At 34.3% G+C, this 22,970-nt stretch overlaps 3 non-coding genes across 3 annotated transcripts; 2 read left to right on the top strand and 1 right to left on the bottom strand.

Moving 5' to 3' along the window:
• The first annotated feature begins 4,652 nt into the window (after positions 1 to 4,652).
• Positions 4,653 to 4,725, top strand: Trnav-aac. The gene has a single exon. It is a non-coding gene; the product is annotated as a tRNA-Val (tRNA).
• A 590-nt stretch (positions 4,726 to 5,315) lies between these two features.
• Positions 5,316 to 5,388, top strand: Trnav-aac. Its single transcript has one exon. It is a non-coding gene; the product is annotated as a tRNA-Val (tRNA).
• Positions 5,389 to 17,723: 12,335 nt separating this feature from the next.
• Positions 17,724 to 17,796, bottom strand: Trnav-aac. The gene has a single exon. It is a non-coding gene; the product is annotated as a tRNA-Val (tRNA).
• Between the last annotated feature and the right edge of the window lie 5,174 nt (positions 17,797 to 22,970).

Below are 22,970 nucleotides of genomic sequence, written 5' to 3'. Positions count from 1 at the left end.
ATGACCTAATGCTACTTTCTAGCCTAGGCAGGACTTGTGGAATTGTCCGTCTCAGACTCTCTATACACAACCATAACGCTTAACGGTAAAAATAAAATCCCTAAAGAGCTATTCGTATTCCATATATTATTGCCGACATATTTCCTTTCGCTCGCTTTTATTTTTTCTTAATTTAGAACATTAGTTCCCATTGGTGATTAAAAAGTTGGCATCGGCAGAATTGAAATAGCTTCAGTTGCCAGTGATCGTTTTACTTGAAGCACAACTCGTTGGCTTAATAAGAGTCTTTCGTTAATTTGGTATTACTCTTTCAAAGAAACAATTTTTATGGAATTTTAAGGCGACGAGGTGTAATTTTTTTGTATCTGCCACCACAAAGGAATGAGTTTTATGTAACATCAAGGTAAAAATAATGAAATTTTTTTCTAAAAGGAGTGATTTTTATGAAATTTCGACATGATCAGTTTCAATTTTTTTGGGTTCCCCCAAAGGAAGCTTTCAAGGTGACGAGGCTTAAATTTTGATAAGCTTCTACCTCAAAGGATTATATTCAATGTAAATTTCAAAGTGGCCAGGATTAGTTTTTTGTAAGCTTTCCTTCAATTGAATCACTTCTATGGAATTTCAAGGCAACCAAATTGAAATATTTTTAGTTTCACACTGAAAGGAATGAATGCTATGAAATTTCAAGCTGAGCAGGTTTAATTATTTTCGCGTTCTTCCTCAAATGATTGAGTTCTATAGAATTTTAAGGTAACCAGCTTTGTAATTTTCTTTTTTTTTGTCATTTCGATTACCAAACGGTAATTTAACATTAGCAAAGCATTAAATTTAAATATAACTTTTATTTCAAAATCCGTAACACTTTTCTTTAAAAAAAACCAGGTCTCCAAAATCTCCCCCAAAAAATGCAAGACTAGTAGATTGTGTAAATATTTCTGCAGAAGACAAATAAAGTTGAAAATTTTAATTAAGCGCAGCTGCAGTTCACAATTGCCATTGGCAAATAGCAAACTTGAAGGAGCAGGGGAAGATAATAAGAGCGAGTGGAGTGAAATTAAAGATATAAAATGTATGTATGTGTGTGTTAACGACTCGAACTGCTGTCAAAATGTTGAAATAACTATTTATATGAGTACAATAACAAAAGCGCTGAAGACATTTGAAGACCTCCCCTAGACAGATATTTCATTTGCAGTGTCAATGTGTGCGTATTTAAATATTATTTCAAGCATTTTACAACATGCGTGCTTCAGCCGTGAGGTTACACCAATTTGGTGCAGCAACTTCAATGTCATAGGGTGTTTGTATGCCAACGAGTTAGTGTGTGTATGCAAGAAGAATGTGTGTATATGGCTTTCTAAGCCAAGCAAACTCATCGGCATTTCATACTTGTCATCAGCTGGTTTATGAAGTATTTAATGCTAGTAAGGGTGTTAACTCCTTCACCGCGGAAGTAACACCCACACAGACACATACACATACATACAAATATGGTCATCTCTGTATCACGTTTTTACGTGCTCATTATACCCTAAATATGATTTATTAGCTTTTGAAATATCTAGAACTCTTGGAAAGAAAATGGCGTGGGAAAAAATCCAGATCGATACTCAGTGACAGATCAAAATCAGTATCTAGTATGGAAAACTTTTTTATTTGACTAGATAACTTTACAAAATTTGGTTGAGCATATTGACCAAGTTAAGGCTACAATCTCCTCAAAAATTGTTCAGATCGGACTACTATAGCATATAGCTGTCATACAAACTAAACGATCAATATCAGTTTCTAGTATGGAAAACTTTTTTATTTGATACAAGATAGTTTTATGAAATTCGGCGTAGGATTTTGACTAAGAGAAGGCTATAATCTCCGAACTTTTTTTTTAGATCGGACCTCTATAGCATATAGCTGTCATACAAACTGAACGATCAAAATCACGTTCTTGTGAGGAAAACTTTTTTGTTTGGCAAATTATCTTCATGAAATTTAGCATAGAATATTGCCCAAGGCAAGGCTACAATCTCTGCAAAAATTGTTCAGATCGTCCAACTATAAAATATACCCTTATACTATAAGAAATGCACCTGTGAGGGGTATTCTAACTTCAATGCAGCCAAAGCAAAATTTTCTTTCTCCTTGTCACTTCAAATGCGGCGCTTGTTTACCTATGGCTTGTTACGCAAATCCTGCTACAAGTAGCGCTGGGTTGCAACACACCCACAATACATCAACACACCCACACACACACTTATGTTGGCGTTAAGTCACTTTGTTTACTTCGAAATTTAAATAGTCATGACAAAGTTGGCTTTGAAGTTTTTATTGTGCAGCGAAATTTTCCACTCACTTACACGCACACATACTTATACACACTCACATACTTATACACACACATAAACATACTTTCATGCATATACACACACATCTATAAATCCAACACCTTATTTGCTCATATGACTTCAGTTCACGGTATTTGTCTTTCAGCGCTCGCGTCAACAAGTTTAAGTAGATTCTTTGAATTAAACTCTCCTTTTCGGCTGCCTCAGCTTGTTTTTCCGTCCAATTTATTATCCTTTCGATTTTTCATTTTATTCATTTCGAATGGATTAGCGCAAATTAGAAAGGCATAGCATATGGTGCTGACAGAGTCGCCCTTGTGACATCACACGCAGCGTCGCCTCAAGTCATAGCTACCAGTCAATAATGCACCGCTGTGAGGGTGACTTAACGGTAAATTCACGCACGTTCGCAATTTTGAGCAAGAAAGTGGAGATCGACGCTCAGCTGCAAACGTTTTGAAGTTTAATTGTAATTGTTGTTAAGTAGTTTTTACGTGCGTGAATTGAAAATGACGGTGATGGGCGGGAAGGAGGACATTGTGGGGGTTGATTACGTGTAAAGAACGCCGGAGGTTTAAGAGTCTTTACCAAACTGATTTTTCAGACTCGGGGTAAACTTCCATATAAATTGATACGCGCTCAGAAAAATATTCTTGCTCGGGAAACGTAATTTTTAGAACCTGAAAGAGACCGTTTGTGCCAATTTTTGGCAAACTTTTTTTAATTGTACCTTGTTTCAAAAATACCGGTCGCCCTGTTATATGGAGAATCTTCCTCTTGAATATACGATGCTAGAGAGAAAAAATATTCAGTCTTTACTGACTTTGACACTGTTTTGGGGAGTTATTTCAAACACAAGACCTACGATAGCGGTCTACAAATCACTGCTGAACTCACAACGAATATTCGTAAACATCATTTTATCAGTCACAATGCTCGAAAAGACCTCTCTTGAATCTCTCTCTCGTTTCTAAAAGATGGTTGTTGTTTTTAAAGTATGATGTTGAATTTATTTTTGATTAGTAGAAGGAATATCTTGCTTTTAAGGCTGACTCTCGAGAGCGATGCATCTAACGATCTAATTCTACCTCGTAGTACAGTCAAATATCGCATATTGGAAAAGTGGAGCATTTTCCATAAAGAAAAAATGTAAACAATATGCAATATTTGACTGTTGCTTGTTTCGTTCTGAAGTGATCCAAGTAGGATTCAGACATTGTTCTAACAAAAACAATCGAAAGTACTTTGTCTTGGCCCTCAACTAATTTATCTTGCTTGTTCAAACGCTAACATGGTTCTTAAAGGGTTACATACAGTTAGAATTAAAAAAAAATTACTTTTTTTATTTTATTTTCTTAATATACATACAATATGTAAGAAAACACACAGAAAATTGTATATTGTACTGGTGAATATTTTCGAAGTAACACGCGAATTTAAAAAGGCGTTCCAGAGTGCATGGAAGTACAAGTACAAGGTCAAATATTAAAGGCGTTGTTTTTCTCAAAATACTGTCTTCAAAGTCGGTGACCAACTTTATTCTAAAACGGCTAAGCCGATTATTCTTAAATTTAAACACCAGCTTAAAAAAAAAATTTTTAGTAATTAAACGAAGATTTTTTTCCAATAAATATTTCTTTTAACAATATAAAGCCAAAATTTTGGTAAAAAATCGATTTTATTTTTGAGAAACCGCCACTTTGACAAAAAATTTGATTTTGCTTATCCCTTTGATGAATTATTAGAATTAACATTACATTAACGAAATCTGTTTGGTTTTTTAATATCAGAAGAACCAGTTCACCGATATAGTGGTCACCGAAAAACGTCATATTTCAAAATAAATATTTTTACTAAAACTAAGTCTTAAAATACAGTTAAAAGACACCAAATTTTTCGATCAATAAACCTAAATGTTTTCTCAGAAAAAATTCTGGAAAATTCGCTTTCTTTCGGCCCTCAAACAATATATAACCCCTTAAACAGTTTAACCACATTTCTAGAATATGGAATCAAGTTCAGAAAGTTGTTCATTAAAATTGAAATATTTTCTTACCAAAAATTTTCAAAAATATAAATAAACAGCAATTTTGCCAATAATTGTTTATCAAAGTTGTTTTAATAAAATAGTGTATAATATGTAAATTGCCATATCAGGCATCTTTATTCACATAGCATATTGCTCACTATTGAGTTTTCGAAATTGAACACATACTCCACCACGTGGTGAAATAATTTGACTCACTCTCCCTTACTACACATATTACCACCCACTCAAGTAAGTACTTTGGCAAACAACACTCAGCTGTTTCCGTGGTGTAGTGGTTATCACATCCGCCTAACACGCGGAAGGCCCCCGGTTCGATCCCGGGCGGAAACAGATATAATTTTTTTTCTTCTAAATAATTTTTTAAATTCATTTTCCAAAGTTCATAATGTAAAATTTGTTTTAAATGATTAGGTATGCAAGTAAGTATATATTTTAGCATAATAGTACTTAAGTAAATATGGATTGAACCATTGAATGATGAATTTCCAAGCATATTAAATTACTTTTTCATATTTAATAAAAACCATATACACATATGTATATTTAGTACGTTGACTGTCAGTGTATTACCTAAGCCAAAACGCAATATGTACTTTTTAGTTGGCACCTGGAAGATTTTTGTTGTGATCACCAGTGATACACTGGCAGCCAACGTGCTAAAAATGGTAATGCAGTTGAAGTTCCCTGACTCGAACTTCTATAACTTGAAGTTCTCCATAACTCCCACCCTTGAATTCGCAATAGATATCAAATTTCATACAACTTTCCTTCTTTAACTCAAAGTCTTTCAAACTCCTAATTTTTTTTTAGGATTATGATAATTCGAGTAAAGAAAATTCAACTTTACATACTACATATATTGGTTAAAAATAAAAATAAATTATAATTGATGTACAGGATTTAGGGCAGAGTTGCCAACTGTTTCCGTGGTGTAGTGGTTATCACATCCGCCTAACACGCGGAAGGCCCCCGGTTCGATCCCGGGCGGAAACAGATCTTAATTTTTTGGTGATAATAGTAAAAATATAATCCGACAGTGTTAAATTTTAATAAAAAAATAATAATTTCTTATATATTGTTAAGAATTGTTATATATATAATAAAAATAAATATTTGATTAACTATACGTATGTAAAATTGCCGATATCTTCAGTGCGGCTCATAAATCCCCCACAGAGCCCAACAAGCGCCTAACTAGAGTCTACTGTAAAAATTACCAAATGTTTATATCCATAGTGCACATGTAATAATATAATGCTAATAGCAGCTTCAAATACTAGTATATTCATTACTGAATTGAATTTCCACCAACAGCAAAACTTTCAAAACTCCAACTTCCGTAAAAGAAATTATAATAAGACTGCAAATGCCATTAAACATCTTTATGTTATATTAACTGAATAATTTGGCATTTTATTTGTTTATTTTTAGCGTTTTTATTGAAAATATATTACATCTCATGTATCACGCTTTTAATCTTTGAACTGGAAGCAAATTTAACGGTGCATTTTTCACGGTTGATTGGTTTGAAAGAAATACAGCTGCAGTGAGTAATTTCCTTTTCTGACATACAGTTTGTGAATTTGGGTTGTTCACTAAGTAATTTCGTTTTTTAGTGTAATTCAAAAACGTTTTTTTATTGTAGAAAATATTTTACGATATTATATATTCTCCATTTTGATACAATACATTTTGCCATCTTTCGTGCAAAAAATTGATTCCACGCTCATAAAATTTTTGATCCTTGCAGGCAGAGACCGGAACAAGTAATGGTCCGAAGGTGCCAAGTTTTGAGAATTTACGAATAGCTTGGAAAATTATTAGAAACCAGGAGTTTGATTTTTGCATTCTTGAATCAACCATATTTTCAGATTACTTCAGAACGAACATATTCAGACAAAAGCTTGTTCTCGTACGCCGACTACGTAGTTTGAGAATTTTCTAAAGCTACTTGGACTACAGATCCAAAAACTATACCATATGTATTGTATATACGAGTTCGGTACACCGAATGAAATTACAGCACTTTGTTGAGTGTTTTTCTACATTATATTGGTTTCAAAATCAACCACCTTTTGGATCTAATGTGTCTAGTCAGTTATACAAATAGATACTTAATATATCACGCGAAAATAAATACTGAGTAAAATGATACTGATACTGATACTGAGAAAAATGTCATTTTCAAGTTTGCTGGAGTATCGAAGACAAGAAGCACGACCTAATGAAGAACCGATTCCTATTCCATACACATAAGAATGTTTGTGAATTAGCACTTGGCCAGATGACGGGTTTTACTACAGTTTATAGTGCGATAGGCCAAGATGTCCTGCAGATTTTCAGAAAGGAGTCTATTAGCCTTAACTTATTACTTATTCTTAAACATATACAAGTTAACATGCTTCTGTTTGCAATAGTAAAAATCCACAAAGCTAAAAGTGCTGGTGCATAAAATTAAAAGCTAATACAGTTCTGAAGTTACTTTTATTGAATAGATTTGCTAAGTTTATACTTTAGCATGAGCAAAGCCGCATAAATAGTTTATAGAACCTTCTCGTAATAATCATCAAGAAAAGTGAGCCAAATTTTGTATTATCTGACTATTTTAGATCAACTTGTATTGCCATATGTCATTAGTTTGACTAAGGCTGTCGTCAAATTTGACGCACTATCAACTCATTGACATTTATTAATATTTTATAGTATAAAGGAATGGTACCTAAGAAAAGCAGACTTTTAAGGAGTTATTCCTGAGTCGAAATATAAAATTATATACATATGTATTTTTGGAAGGAAATACAGACAGTATTATTAAAAATAGCCGTTTTTTCTGAAAGAATCGCCGCTTTACTTATTGTTAATATCATATACGTAAATTTGATTCTTGGTGGGACTTATGGCCTTGTTACACGTAACGAGTACAGTGGCGAGACATTGACTCGGCCGAGTGCTCGTTTCGTTTAAACAGTAAGGCGAGTAACGAACCGAGTCAGTGGGCGAGTATAGTGGCGAGAGAGTCACTAGAATCACATTTTGTTTACTAGGCCGAGTGCTTCTTTTTTCTTCACTCGTTTGACCCTTCTGAGCTAATCACTGACTCGCTCGTTGCATGTGAACACGCGTTCGGTCTTCACTCGCCACTCGGTCGATTTTTATGTTGTTTATTTAATTTCAATTGCATTTTGCATTGTGAAAGAATTGAAAATCCCACAACTCTTTTATGAGATGCAGTAGAACTTCATTAAAAACTCTTTTAAAATGTCTTTTTCTACCAAACATTGTAAATAAAACTTTGAAAAACTTCACTGTCTAACTAGATGAACAAAATACGTGTAAACCTCTACTCGCCAATGCAACTCTCTCGACCGAGTATCATACTCGGCCAGAATACTGTCTCGCCACTGTACTCGGTACGTGTAACAAGGCCATTAGACTTTGGAATTTTGGGTTAATAATTAAATGAATGAAATTGTGAGACTTCTAGCTATCTGCGTAATCTAAAGAGAAATCTATCGATACTGATGTTTGTCATTTATCGCTACATCGTTTATCTACAGCTTTTTTTCAACGGAAATTTCACAAGATTTTTACATTAAATGACGGGTAATATTAAAAAAAAATACTTTTATGTCTGAAAAACTTCTCAAAATGCAGCAATATTCGTATTGAAACTCAATAAATTTTTAATTATACTACTAAAAAGTTTAAAACCTTTTTGCAATCAAAACTACAAATCTGATTAATCCCGATTTCTGTTCCCATTTCTTCTTTGAAGCAATTTGTCGTTTATATTAGTTCAAACTAATTCTGTTTTTGCTATCTTATTGTTATCTGTTTTGATTTATACGAGCTATTCGCATTTGTTTATATAAAACTTTTGCCTGAAAACTATTTACATACACACATATTACAGAATTCATTCACAGTATTGACTACTAATGACTTTTATGCGAACTCATTGGATATAAAGGAGCAAGTAGGCAAAACTATTGAAACAAACAAATATAAAATACTCCAAAGAGAAGTTGTGCAACTCGTACGAAGTGGCGAAAGTTTCGTATGAATATTTGGACCAGATTGAAAATATTTTTATACAAACTTCTCGAGTGTATAAATAGGCAGTACAAATTGAGAAAGAAAGAAAATGAACTAAAATGGACAAATAAAATATGACAAAAGAGAATAGCAGAAATGACACATGGTGGTCTTAAAACATACAGGTCATCTGTAACTGCGAGGAGGAAGCTAAAGGAGGTACTGAGGGTAATGCACAAAGCCCAAATTTTTAGTCTATTAAGCAAGTTAATGGACGCTTCTACATTGAATGATATGCCTAGTTAACAAATTTTGAAGATTCTAGGTATTTATGGTAAAATTTGGTAAAAAGTCGTGCAGCTTGTAAAATAGCTTGACTGACCTTTACTATAGTTCTGTTATACATTATATAGATTAATTTAAAATCTTGAACTATCTGATCTTTTCAGATGTGATATCACTGAAAAGACGTATGCCAAGAGAAAGGGATTGATATTTTGTGACTCTTCCTTTACTGTATACTATAATAATGTTCAAGTTCATTGCCATTTCTTTTAAGATATTTCTTCACAAATTTGAAGGTTATTCAGAGAACTCATGCATATCTTTCGATTTCAAATCTACGAAAGCTTATCGCATTCAGTACAATCAATACCAACAGCTGCCGATTTATTACATTTACATTTACGATTACAATTTAGGGTGCGGCGCTCAACATCGTAGTGATCGTCACACTGATCGATTTACTTAGGTATACAGTGTGAGAGTAAGTACTCCCAAAAATATGTATGTTACATAGTAAATATCTATGATACATGAGAATCGAAACATAATACAATTTTTATGCTGATTTTCGATGGTAATTTGTAAGGAATTGGTAATAGCAGAGCAATAGTTTGGGATTGAGAATATCGATAAAAACAGAAAATGGGCAATTAGGTACAATTGATTGATTTATGAGAGTGAGAAATCAATAAATGTGTGAAATCTGAATACGGAATGTAGAAGACTAAACGAGTCAAACATTTTAAGGCAAGTTCAGTTTTGAACTAACTTTTGATTGTAGGGTCGACCTGCTGAATATAAAAAATGTTTATTTTAGGCTGCCAGACTATCTCGATTAGGTTAAGAAAAATAGGATAAGATTATAATTATGAAATATAGAAACAGCAGAAAAATATTCAAATAGTTTAAAGTATAAACTTTATAATTAAAATACCGAAGAGCTCTAGTACTGCCTTCGACCTTAATAGTTTTACATGGCAAAGTTTTATAGCTCCTCAAGTTGAACTTAGTTGATAGTGTTATTATTTTTTATAAAATACGGGCATGAACAAGGAACATTGTTATCAACAAGGTACTTTATATTCTTCTTAATAAGACGCCTTTATTTCTTTTTCATTGCTGGCGTAGACACCGCTTATGCGGTATAAGCCTAAACTAGAACTTCCAAAATGCTATCGGTTTCTATAATGCCGATTTCTGAATCTACAGAACGATTTCCGAATTGTTAAGAAATCTTTTTTGAGTATTATATACCATTGATTTGTTTGGGTCAAGTAACTAACTGTGCTCTTTCAGCAATGTTAAGAGTTATTCAAATTTCTCTCGGTTTCTTAAGATGGTTTTTCTGTGACGCTGCTGAGGGAGTTCTGGAGTTTAATTCATTTATTTTTACCAAGGTTTTTTAAACGATAGAGAGAATACCATCCCTAAATATCTTCCACCTCACAAACTCACACTGTATTTTACTCTGCAGAGGTGTTTTTTTTTCAGAGACGAATATTTTGTGACCTATCACCATTATAGTTCATCTGCTGAGTATTAGAGATAACATTTTTCGGATACCAAGCCACCAAATAGAAATCACGATGTGGACTAAAGAAGTTTGACAACTGAATTCTGTTTTCGAGAAAAGCATTTTTCTATTGCCACCGCCAGATTTTACATCCATAATAATAATACAGCATTCGTCAACTACTTTTCGAACTTTTGCATATGAGTCGTTTAAAGTTAGTTTCTGACAAAATAAAAAACAAATACTTGAGAGTTGACCTTTAAATTATGGACTCCATACTACATACCTTCTGTATGTATGTATGTACATACATAGATATTTTAAGTCATAAAAATATGTTCACAAATGACTTGAATAAAGCATATTTGACAGGGTCAACAACGATATCTCTTGTGGAATATTGAGCCACCACTAGTAATTTAGGTAGCGGGGAACAAGTAGTTCGTAAAACAAGAGGTAGTCTGAGTTCGAAATAAAAATAGTATAGTAATACTAAACAATTCAGGACACGTTCAAAATCACAACAATTTGCAACGAATAAGAAATAGCGGCGAGTAAATAGCCAACGAACTTTTCCGGCATAGCAATGCAACGAAGCAAATAAAAACAAATAAAAAAGGGCAGTCATGCTAAAAACAAGTGAGTCACAGATAATAAAAACAAAAATTTACAAATACAATACATATAAGATGTGGGTGCAAAATGTAAGGAAAACATGGAAGAATATTTTTAAAGTATGTGAACATATGTGACTAAAAGTTTCTGTTTAGACAGGAACTTTTTTTAATTCCAAGCAAATACACTCGACAAATTCCTAAGCGATTTACAATAATTTTAAAAAACTTGCGTAATTCAGTGAAAATTCCTTATAGCAGATAAAAAAAAGTGCTGCGGTGCTTTGTAGAAACTTCAAATTGGCACAGTGGCACTGCTAAAAACATTATCCACATGATTTTCGTCGTTGTCACGTATTTGGCGTATATAATGATGGTCATTCATATGCAGAGAGTGCACAGAACAAACCAACGGATTATAAAATAAATGTAATGAAGTAGCGTAATAAAATTCAATTTCATGGAACATTGTGCGCAGACATGCCACAAACATGCACGATGCTAGAGTAGAGTAGAGTTTAGGGGAAACATGGAATGTGAGCCAACTATGAACCATATAAGACGTACAGACAGAGGGAGCGAAAATTTTTAGATGGCTAGCTTATATCTAAATATGTATATATTTATAAATTATATAGTTCGTAGATAAATATATATAGTATGTATGTATGTACGGAAGCTCGCAATATGTTGGCACCAATAAAAGTGACAGTTTCAAAGATTACACACGCACTTAGCAGCGTACGGATGGAGTGAGGGGAATTGGCGAGTGAGCGCATGAGTGCCGTAAGCGCGTGCAGCTAAAATGCTTTGATATAGCTAATTAAATGATAAAATGTTGAAAGACGAAAATTAAATAAAAGGACAGTAGTATATTAGATTAGGTGGGACATTCGCTTCCACAAAGCAACGAAAATACTCTCAGAAGCAAATTTTTGGTACTAAATGCTTAATTTAAATGTGGAATTTAATACAATTGCACGTTTATACAAAAACATTTTTTTTAGAACGGGATTTCGGGATCGGGATTTTTAGTTTGGAATTAAAATTACTTTACTTTTTATATCTATTAAATAGAAAATTTTTGTAGCAAAATAAATATGTACTAAAGAAATTTCGGAATTACCACATCGGGATTGGAACTTTCGGGATTTAAAATACTTTGTCTTTTTAAATACAAATATATACGATTTGTGATAAAATATATAATAAAGAAATTTCGGGATCAACATTTCGGTATTGGAATTTTCGGTTCAGGATTTTAATAGATTTTCCTTTTAGATGAAAATATAGAAATTATTTCTGGCGAAATACAATTGTATATTATTACAAAAATCGGGATTTTTATTTCGGGATTAAAACAATATTGATATTTATATGAAATTGAATATATTTGTAGTAAAATAAATACTGAAGAGATTTCGGAATTAACACTTCGGGATTGGAACTTGCAGTTCGGGATTTAAAATACTTTACCTTTTTGACTATAAAATATAAACGATTTGTGATAAAATATGTATATAATAGAGAAATTTCGGGATTAGTACTGCTGCATTGGAGTTTCCAGTTCGGGATTTAATTTACTTTCTCTTTTAGATGAAAATATAGAAATTATTTCGGGCAAAATAAATATCAGAGAAATTTTGAGATTTCGGGATCAGAGCTTCGGTATCGGTATTACCAGTTCGAGTTTTAAAATACTATTTTTTTTATCTAAATTAGATTAGATTAGTAATAATGGGGAGGTTTCGAGATTTCAGGATCAACATTGCGGTATTGTGTTCCAGTAGGTGATTTAAAAAAAAACTGCCTTAAAAAAAGTCGAAACTGGTGAAATATATAATAGAAAAATTTTGGGATCATCAGTTTTGGATCGGGATTTCGATACTATACTATACATATGTAATAAGCTTAACTTTCGACGAACATCTTGTAAACTCACAGCTGTATGAGTAACAAGTGCTTTTCGAAAGATATTAAGCGACACTGCCGAAGTTTTGGCTGGTATGTCGACCATTGACATCCAGAGAGACGATTTTGCGCGATTGGACCAGCTTTAAAAGATGTTTGTATGCGTAGAAAAGAAGAGAGAACCAAAAGCATCACAAATCCGCAGCGACGGTGGCAAACCTCAACCAAAGGACTAATCCCAGACATTCATTCGTAGATAGATAGACGACATGGGGACCAAGACTTCCACCTAACCCAAAAACTGAGTGGACATGTATGCTTTAGAAGCTATACTATATATTCCGATTCCATCACGACCTTACGGACAGTACGGACGTCCAGAGTGCATAGAAGACTCTGAGCACGTATTTCAATGTCGTCGTTTTTCAAATGTAAGGGAAGAGTTAAATACTTCCCTTGGGTGTAGTTTTTCGTCGTTTTGTGTGTCCTCTGATATATCAGACTTAACTGTCTGATAGAAAGCTGTCAGCGAAGCATCTGCTCTAATTATGACAAAACTAAGCCATATACAGTATATTAGGCGTCAGTCAGTCCGTATTATGGATGAGACTTAAAGACTTTCTTTCTCCCATGAAGTAATACTTAATCCGGTCGTTCCGACAGATATGAGACGCCTTTAAGAATCTTCAATATTTATATTTTTAGGAATTGTGTACCTCATATATTTGTGTAATTTTCGAAAATACTACCGAGATAAAATATTAAATATAAATCATTGTATATTTCGGTAAAACTTCCCTAAAAACTGTAGCTAAGAGTTCGTCTTCAGTTTGCCTTGTAAACACCTGGTCCTACTTATATGTATATCGTTGATATCGCTTTATTCCATGAGTGAGAAAGCAGCTCATCACTATTATCTAGCAACTGAGGACATTTCTAGCAAAATTAAAACCAGATTACGATAAAAACTCTTATGTTATTCGAGTAAGAGAAAAAAGGAAGTCTTAATGAGGTAAACTTTTTGCATAAAAATATTTATAAAATATTCCAAAAACTTTCAAGGACCTTACAAGCAATTTATACAGCAAATTGACACATTTGCGCAAATATTCTTAATTATTTCTATTGGGAACGTTGATTGATTATCTTCTTCGAACTGTTACAAATATAGTTGTTCTTTTCGTTCTCTGCCTTTACAAATTCTATAACTTCTCCAATACTCTTTCTCAACAATAATAGAGCCAACTTGTCACCATGGAAATTTATGCTCGTAAGTTCTTGTCGTACCCGTTTCACTTGTTCAGCTAATTTCTAAACAGGAAACAATGACCGATAACATTTACGAAAATAAATAAATAACGAGGAAAAAACTATTCTTTTATGTTCAGTCGCTTATAAATTGGGCGAATATTCAATTTCACTGCACTTATGGCTTTGGTGACAAAGAGACCTGGTGGGCAGAGTGTGAGAGTTACAAACTAGTTGATGTTTGGTGCTTTGATCTATTTCTCGTCTGTCTGCTGCTGTCCGTTAGGCGCCACGTGTCCTTCAAACTCCAACTTAAACGTTAAGAAAGATGAATATAATGGGAATAGTTTTTATGGATACCCTTAGATGAGTGGGGAGGTTAAGAGAGTATACAAAAGGATGTGTGTAGCTGGAAGGTGTATTATGGGTTGGGTGGTAGTTATCTGGTAACTGATATGGACATGTAATGCATGGATAATGTATTGTGTAGTTATGACTTTTGGGTTTTGGTACTTTACATGTTTGTGCGTAGATGATGTGGAGTCTCTTAGCACACTCTTTTTGATTGTGCTAATTTGACATGTATGATAATATTGTTATACAGTTATTTTTTGTGTGAGGGTTTTGAAGTGATTTTGGCATGTTCTTAGCTTTAATTGAATTTATGTGTCAAAGAGCGCTCAGAAACTCTATATAAATGGAGAAGATTATTCTGAATTAGCGAGCTAACACAATTAGGAGGCAACTATCTCAGGTACTCTTAGTGTTGACGGAATTTAAATCAACATTTTGATAATAAAATCTAGATGTACCCAGTTTTACATATTACTGTTATATTTTAAAGGGAAGTTATCAGTTTCAGCTTGATTTAATCTACTTGTAAAGTGTTTTCGAGGGTGATGAGACGGTTCCATATGTTTTCTTCGAGAGCAAAGGTGTGCCACTTAATAATTGCTTATAAATTGAACTTTTTTTCGGTCAGTCTTAGGTTCTTATGCATTACTTTTATTCAAACACCATTTTAATAGTTCTAATAGGCGGTGAACTTATCGTATACTTTTCGTACGCGTTCGTGATATGCTATCTAAAGTAATGCAATAACTATTTCGAAATATCGTTTGTCCACTAGTTCCTATCTTTCTGTTTATTATCATCTTCCAAATAAACAAGAAAGAAACATTTTTAGACATACCGTAATCTTTGTTTTGCTACAACAATAACTATCAGTATAGAATACTTAACAAAAATATTGGTGTCGGACTTATATGATTGAAAAGAAATGATACCAATTCTTTTGAATCTAGAGACTTATTGTCTGTCCACTGAAACTGAAACGGTTGAAAAGTGAAAAAGGTGGGCTGGGAGTATTTACGGACGTAGTGCCAAACCAGTTATTGTATTTGATGATTGAGTTGGGACCGACATACTGACATACAAAGATCCTAAAAAATTTGGGTTAGGACAGGGTCAATTTTAATAAATATAATACAATACATTTATTTCATTCTATCATCTGTAGAATAGGTAGCTTCTGGTGTTTAGTAGGGATTCCAAGATAATTGTATGGAAAACTTTTCTATTTGACCAGATGTTTTCACGGAACTTAGCATGGATTATTGGCCAAGACATTGCAACAATCTTCGAAGAAATTGTTCAGATCGAATCGTAAAGCTGCCAAACAAACTGATCTGTTAAAATCAAATTATTTAAGAAACCTTTTGTATTTGTATTATAGCATCGGTGCAATCGATGTTAACGTTTTTTCTTGTTTTATTTTCAATAGGATCGGCATCTGGGATGTTGAGAGTTTAGCTACCCTTGTTCCCTGATAAGAAGCAGACTTCAGGGTACTTGTAACCGAAACACATAAGCCTCTAAGTGCTACCATCCTATATGTAGGACCCCTTATAATTATACTCGTATACCCCTTATACTTATACTCGTACATATCTACATATATGATTATTTGAATATACTTTAAACTATTTCCACAAACGAAAAGGGTGAACAGACCTAAGCAGCAATATCAGATGAACCCTTTTATTTAAATTGTATATCCTAAATATATGTACAAGTATAGATATGGATAATGAGATATGTGTGAATGGGTGTTATTCTTAGGGCATCACACACTTCGAATTGGTGAATTACTTGAACTTATCTGTATGTATGTTTGTAGTGCTTAGATTTTCATCTGATTGACAGTTGATTGTTGAAGTGTGGCTGTCAGTTGAAAACATTCTTGTAATGATGCAATCAATCAGATATCACAAATGTGATTGAGGATATATACATTTGTATTATCAGTAATGAATACGAGTACATACGAAAGTTGACGCGAAGTTTCATTAAGATAATCCGTTGAAGTGGTCTATAGTAGCATTATTGGAAACACGGCAGCAGAGATATTGAAAATTGTATTAAATTATTCCGCAAATTGTTCGTTGTGATGTATATGTGCACATACATACATATGTATTTTCTAGATAGCGAATGGAATACTTTTGGCTTAACAATGAAAGAACAAGAGTAATGCATTTGTCGCAACTGTTCTCTAATATTTCAATACCGATTTGATATTGTTAGGCCTCGAGGTCTTCAAAACAAGCGATTCCATCTTGTCCTTCTCATATGAGTGATATATTTCTTAGTTTAGGAAGAAGGAAATATTCAATGGGCGCTAGTCAGGAGTATATGATGGCTTCCTAGCGTAACTCCTTCAATTTAAAAATCTATCACTGAATGAGTAACGATGTTCCGAAACCCTTCGGGTGTAAAGCCTTTCCTTAAATAGCAGAGTTAGCGACACTTTGAGACCAATAATTTCAGATCATTTTGATTAAATATCATAGAACTTTGATAGTATTCGAGCTAAGGTTGGTACTAAAAGACAAGTATACAGATTTTTTGTTTATGACCATTCAGGCCAATCACTTTTTAGACCGTGTATAATAGTATAGCAACCAGTTTTGTATTCAACATAGCTGCTTATGCGTCAGGATTCGATTTTCAGACCACAGCTTCAGCAATTACCACTTTATTGTCGCTAAATTTTTATCCAGCAAGAGTTGAGTTGACTGCTGAGTACAGAAAAAGGTATCCGATGATAGATTAGACATAGTATTACAGAAAAGAGTGTCTGAATGCTAGATTAGGCATAATATTGCAGAAGATTAGGCTACTATGGCATTATAGATAAAATTGTTTCATTGCTCATTTTGAACTGAAGGTTAGGTTTAACTATAAAACATATGTATGTATGCAATTCTAATGGCTACCTCTCAAATAAAAGCTTTTCAGTCTGCCTAGTATATATGTATGTATTATATAAACTTTTGGTGATTTCTACAGCAAACAGTAGTTAGATGGTGGTTTGGCTCTGTGAAGGGTTTTTAAGAAGTACTAACGATATCTGCAGTATCACATTCGTCTATTCAATGAAATACTGATTTTTAGTGTAGGATATATAAAAATTTATGTGACCTGGTCTACGGAAAGGCGGCTTAGGTGTCAAAAAATCAATTTTCACTTTTTAGTTGATTCGGATGGAAGATGAGATGCTTTTTCACGTGATAGAATCCTAAAAGTCATAACTTGTTTTCGCACGTTAGCTCCCTTTTTGTAGACCAGGTCACATACATATAACAAATTATCATTTTTTAGTCAATGTTAAGACACTTTCAGATTACATTTTTTATTATTAGCACCAAAAAATTAACATCTGTTTCCGCCCGGGATCGAACCGGGGGCCTTCCGCGTGTTAGGCGGATGTGATAACCACTACACCACGGAAACAGTTATTCTAAGAAGCCTGGACAATTAACACAAATACCTATTTAAAACAACAACAATTTGAAAGTAAAATTCAAGGCAGACATGCTATGGATTAAATATGCAACTGAGCGGCTACAAAAACTACTTTTAACAAAGCACAAGGTTTGAAATAAATAAGGTGGTTGGTATAAAGTATATACATATGTACATGTTTACGTATTTTTATCTTGTCACTTTTACTTTTGTTTTGCTTTGCCAATACATACATACTCGACCCAGCAGTGGTCGAGTAAGTGGTCTTAAGCTGATTAGAATTGTGGGCTCGGCTAAAAATAAACTTGTCAAGCAGCCAGATGGGTGAGTTACCTACCAAACAACAAGAGCATAAATACCCAGCAACAAGCATGGCTTTACATAAGCGTGTATATGTGTACATATGTACATATAGTGCTGATAATGTACGCTTGTGGCTATTGAAGTGGCTTATCATCGCAAAACACCGTATATTATAATTAAGATTATTATAATGAATTCTTAACAATTTTGGCGAATTTATTTCGAACATTTTGGGAAATGAATGTAGATTCTTAAGAGTGAGATGGTTGTTTTTGAGGATCGAGTAAAAAGAGTTCTAGCTTAGTGCCTCAAACTATTGCTAATTACACGAAAACTCAAAGGAACGGCTACAGTATGGATAAAAAATGAAGAAGTAATCGTGAGTCATGACTCTAGTTATGCTATATTTGTGACAAGGATTGCGGAGGATCCTTCCTGGACACACATTATACAAACTATAATACCCCTGGCAAGTGCATTTTTTATAAAAATATATTTATTTTGATTTTGATCGTTTAGTTTATATGACAGCTATATGGTATAGTGGTCCGATCTGAACAATTTCTTCTTTCCGTTATCGGCGGTTCCGAGAAATGATCAGCTTCTTGATGAGAAAAGGCCGTGTGCAAATTTTTTTGTCAGACAGATGGTCGTGGCTAAATCGAGCCAGTTCTGCATACTGGAATTCGAGGTCAGTGCCTAGTATATCTTTAATGCTTTCTCATTAAAAAGTCTCACTAAGGGACCTAACAGAGAATTGTCTTAGCTACAACGAAAAGTTCTACATTTAATTTTTAAGTATAATTGTAAGTTTCCGCTATTAAATTTTTGATCAATTAACCCCTCCAATACGAACTTATAATCAGCTACTACTACAATCAACTTGCACTCAATAGATAGCGATGTGTAAACTTTAATATCTCTGGTAAGTATGATAAAAAAATCGAGATCTAAAGCATCCGTCCAAGCACCAGCCTGAAATCAGTAGACCACCATCCAGTCTAGCCTTAAGCGCACCGAACGCATTTATATAGTATGTAGAAGAAAAATTCTGTATTGAGCTCACCGATAACCCAACTAATTTTACATTAGAATGCTCCCAGAAAAAATATAATTTTTGTGTGTGCTCAAACAATGTATGATTAAAGTATTTTGCCTCAACCTGCGAGTGGCTTTTCATTCCAAATTTCTTAAGAAATAATAAATAAATATTTACATTTATAAATTGTAATGTACGAAAAACTCATCGCTCATATTAATGACATGTGTGCTTGAATGGATTTCCTCTAAATGTATGCATACAGGGTGGTATAAAGAGTGGGTACTTTTAAGGAATTCTTTTTAAAAATTAATTGACATGACTTATTCGTATATTAGCCCCTGGGAAACAGAGAGAAGTTAAGAAAGTCGCCAGGAACAAGCGATCTCACTTTTACTGAGTACCAGGACACAAAGGCATCGATGACAATAAGTTAGTGCACCGAATTGCAAAGGGGGGTAAATGGGTGTCCTCCAATAACATGATCGACATTGGTGAACCCTTGCATTGACTTTACGACGATCTAGGCAAAAGCTTGGAAGACAGATTAAAATTCGACGGAATGATCTATCGGGATACAAAACAGCCAAAGTCAGGTGCAAAGCGTAAGTCGAAAATACGCAAAGCTCCTACCCACTCTTAATAGCAGAGTCTGCAGAGATATGATTGGAATATTTACCTGGTCACAGTCTGGTGGCGGCACACCAATGCAAAATGAGACTGACAGATCGAAATGACTGTAGGAACTATCAAGTGCAAGACACCAGGTAAACAATGGAGCATTTATTGTGCATTTGTTACGCATTAAAACATTTGAGGAATCAAGATATGATACACTAAAACAGATATCGATAGAGGCCGCAGAACCTATTGAAATTCGTTTCAACCACTGGCATCTTAAAGGATGACTACTTCTTATGAACTTCGTAACAGCACTGCATTTGGCATCACTAAGAACCAAAACTGGTCTTTACATGGCACACGAGTCTACCAGAGTGACCTAACCTAATTTGTACATTATTGAGATATTGGAGAGACTTTACATTCTACTATATATGGAAGACGAATTCTATTTATAAAAGGTCAATTGAAAAGTCTCTGGCCTGACACATAGATGGTGCTACATGAATTAAATCTATATGATTTTTAGTTAGCTCTACCCTTCAAAAGGCACGCTTATACACTTGACAGCTCTACAATTTAGTAATTTGGAAGGAAAAAATACAGTTGAAGAGAAAACTTGGTTTGAAGGAGAGTTTTCGGCCACTCTCCCAAGAAAATCAACCATCAAGGGTTGGTATGCTAAGTTAAAACGTGGTGAAATGAGCACTGAAGGCAGTAAAGACCGAAAAGAGGTTGTAACCAACAAAAACATCAAAATAGACCACAAACTATTTTTAGATGAACATAAAGTGAAGTGGTTCGAAATAGCAGGCACTCTTAGGATATGAACTTGGGTATGAGAAAGCTCTGAGCAAAATGGTTACCGGGCGAGCTCACTTTCGACCAAAAACAAAGACGAGTGATGATTCGGAGCAGAGTTTGCAGTAGTTCAACCGTAATGAATCCGAGCTTTTGCGTTGATATTTGGCAGTGGATGAAACAGGGCTCTATCATTACGGTCCGAAGTCTAATCGATTGTCATCCGAGTGGACTGCACAAGATGAACCCGCTCCATAGCGTGGAAAAACGCAACAGTCGGCTGGCAACTTTATGGCGTCTGTACTCCTTAAAAAAGGAAGAACCAACAACAGCCACTATTATATAGTATTATTGGGCCGTTTGAAGGATGAAATTGTCGAAAAAGGCCGCAAAAGAAAGTAGTGTTTCACAAAAACAATGCGCAGTAAAAAAGATGGCAAAAATCTACGAATTGGGTTTCAAATTGCTTTTGCATTCTCCGTATTCTCCAGATCTGGCTCACAGCGACTATTTCCCGTTCTCAGATCTCAAAAGATTGCTTGCTCATTCAATGAAGAAGTGTTCGATGGTGTTGAATAAAGTTTTGTCCAAAAAATTTGTTTTAGTATAGTACGACGAGGACTTTTTAATTGACCTGTTCTATATATGGAAGGCAATTTCTCATGGCCCCAGTTGCCAATTTTAAGCTTAAAGAGATATGATTCTTTCACGAGAATAAAATAGTGTATTTTAGACCAAAGGTTTTAGTGGCAAAGAGTTCAAAAAAGAAATCGCCATTTGGACCACCCTATATACATACTTATATGAGTCTTCCTCTGCTATCTAGAGAAGTTACCACCGTCGACTATTACTCTACCCGCACCACAGCTTCATCACTTACCAGCTTAGTACAAATATTTATATAAATTTGCTATTTTAAGAGCATAAAGAAAGCAAACAATTTTTAAATAAATAAATTATAAATCAGTGAAATAAATTGACCATTAAATGTGTCCTTGCAAGCGAAATAAAAAGGAACAGTTTGTAGCTGCGATTAGCAATCGACACGTGACACAGTTACTGCAATGATTCCCGGACGTACGGAGGAATTGGAGGGGAGAGAGCTTGTAAAATGGCAAGAAAATTCAATTTCACGAAAATTTGCAGACCATCAAATGTGAAACTATTATAAATGCGCTACGCATATTAGAGTAGCAGAATAAAGAAAGTATGAGGAAAAGAAGAGAGGAAAAAGAGAGTTTGCGAAGGACGAAGGCTTAAGACAAATTGGAGGCGAAACGTCTGGCAGCGTCTGACGCCAAGAGATAGTCTGCGATATAGTGTGTATTACATACATATACCGAATTTCTCAATGAAAATGCGAAAACCGACAAAAAAAAAGAAAAAAAATTAACAGCGCTAAACCGAAGTGAGAGCCAAGGGTTGCATGGTGTGGCGCATGAATGAAAATTGTTTGGCAAATTAAAAAAATGCGTAGTAAAATCGAAGTCATTGAATAACATTTGGCAAGTGTGAGTGTCGAAAAGCGAAATTTCTGGTTCGCTCCGCAATTGCAACTGGAATTTATCGCCTACTAGCGACAATTTCATACAATTCAACCGCGCGTTGGCGACATTGACATTGTCATTTTGGGGATTGCGTGGTTCGACGCTTTGGCTCGCTGTCAAAATTACGCTTTAATGGAAATTCGATGCTGCGGGGATTCAAAAAAAAATATAATAAAATCTTATATGTATATATATAGCTAGCAACAATGACGTCAAATGTTGAGCAAGGACATAGCAAGGCTCATAGCTGATAGTATTTAATATTCCAGAAGAAAATTGAAACACAACTAAAGAGAAAGAAGCAATTTTAGCAAACTACTCCCTTGAACTCTACCGTTTCGGTTGTAATACTGCTGTCGTGAGAGTACTTGACCCGAAGTGAGGTTAGGCTGGAAAGTTTTTGGTCAAACCGACAGATCGCGTCACACACGAAGCGATCTCTATCTTAGAGTATTGACCTTCACTAGAATACGGTACTGAATTTTTAGTTAATCCATCTCAAGTTATTGAATTCTAAGTGATGCTAGGAAGACAGAGCTAGGAGACACAGAATTTTAGAAATTATGTCGAAATTAATAAACAACACATAACAGGATAACAATAGGAGAAAAATCAAGCTAATTGGGACTAATTTCAGACTGGAAAAAAGTAAGTAAATACAGCGCTTTACATCTTTAAAAGGTTGGTGTGGCCTAAATAGAAACTAACGGCTGGCGAAACACATTGGTTCTACGCAACTGTTGAAAGACGATGATAGAATACAGTATTCATATGGTCATACATACGATTAGCTCTCAGGACAACGCCAAATCAGGCACTAAACGTTATTTTACATTTACTATCCACAAGCT

The sequence above is a fragment of the Bactrocera tryoni genome, chromosome 2 (genome assembly GCF_016617805.1).
Source record: "Bactrocera tryoni isolate S06 chromosome 2, CSIRO_BtryS06_freeze2, whole genome shotgun sequence".
NCBI classification, from domain to species: Eukaryota; Metazoa; Arthropoda; class Insecta; order Diptera; family Tephritidae; genus Bactrocera; species Bactrocera tryoni.
The sequence above is the reverse complement of the archived record's forward strand: the minus strand, read 5'-3'. Positions and strand labels throughout refer to the sequence as shown.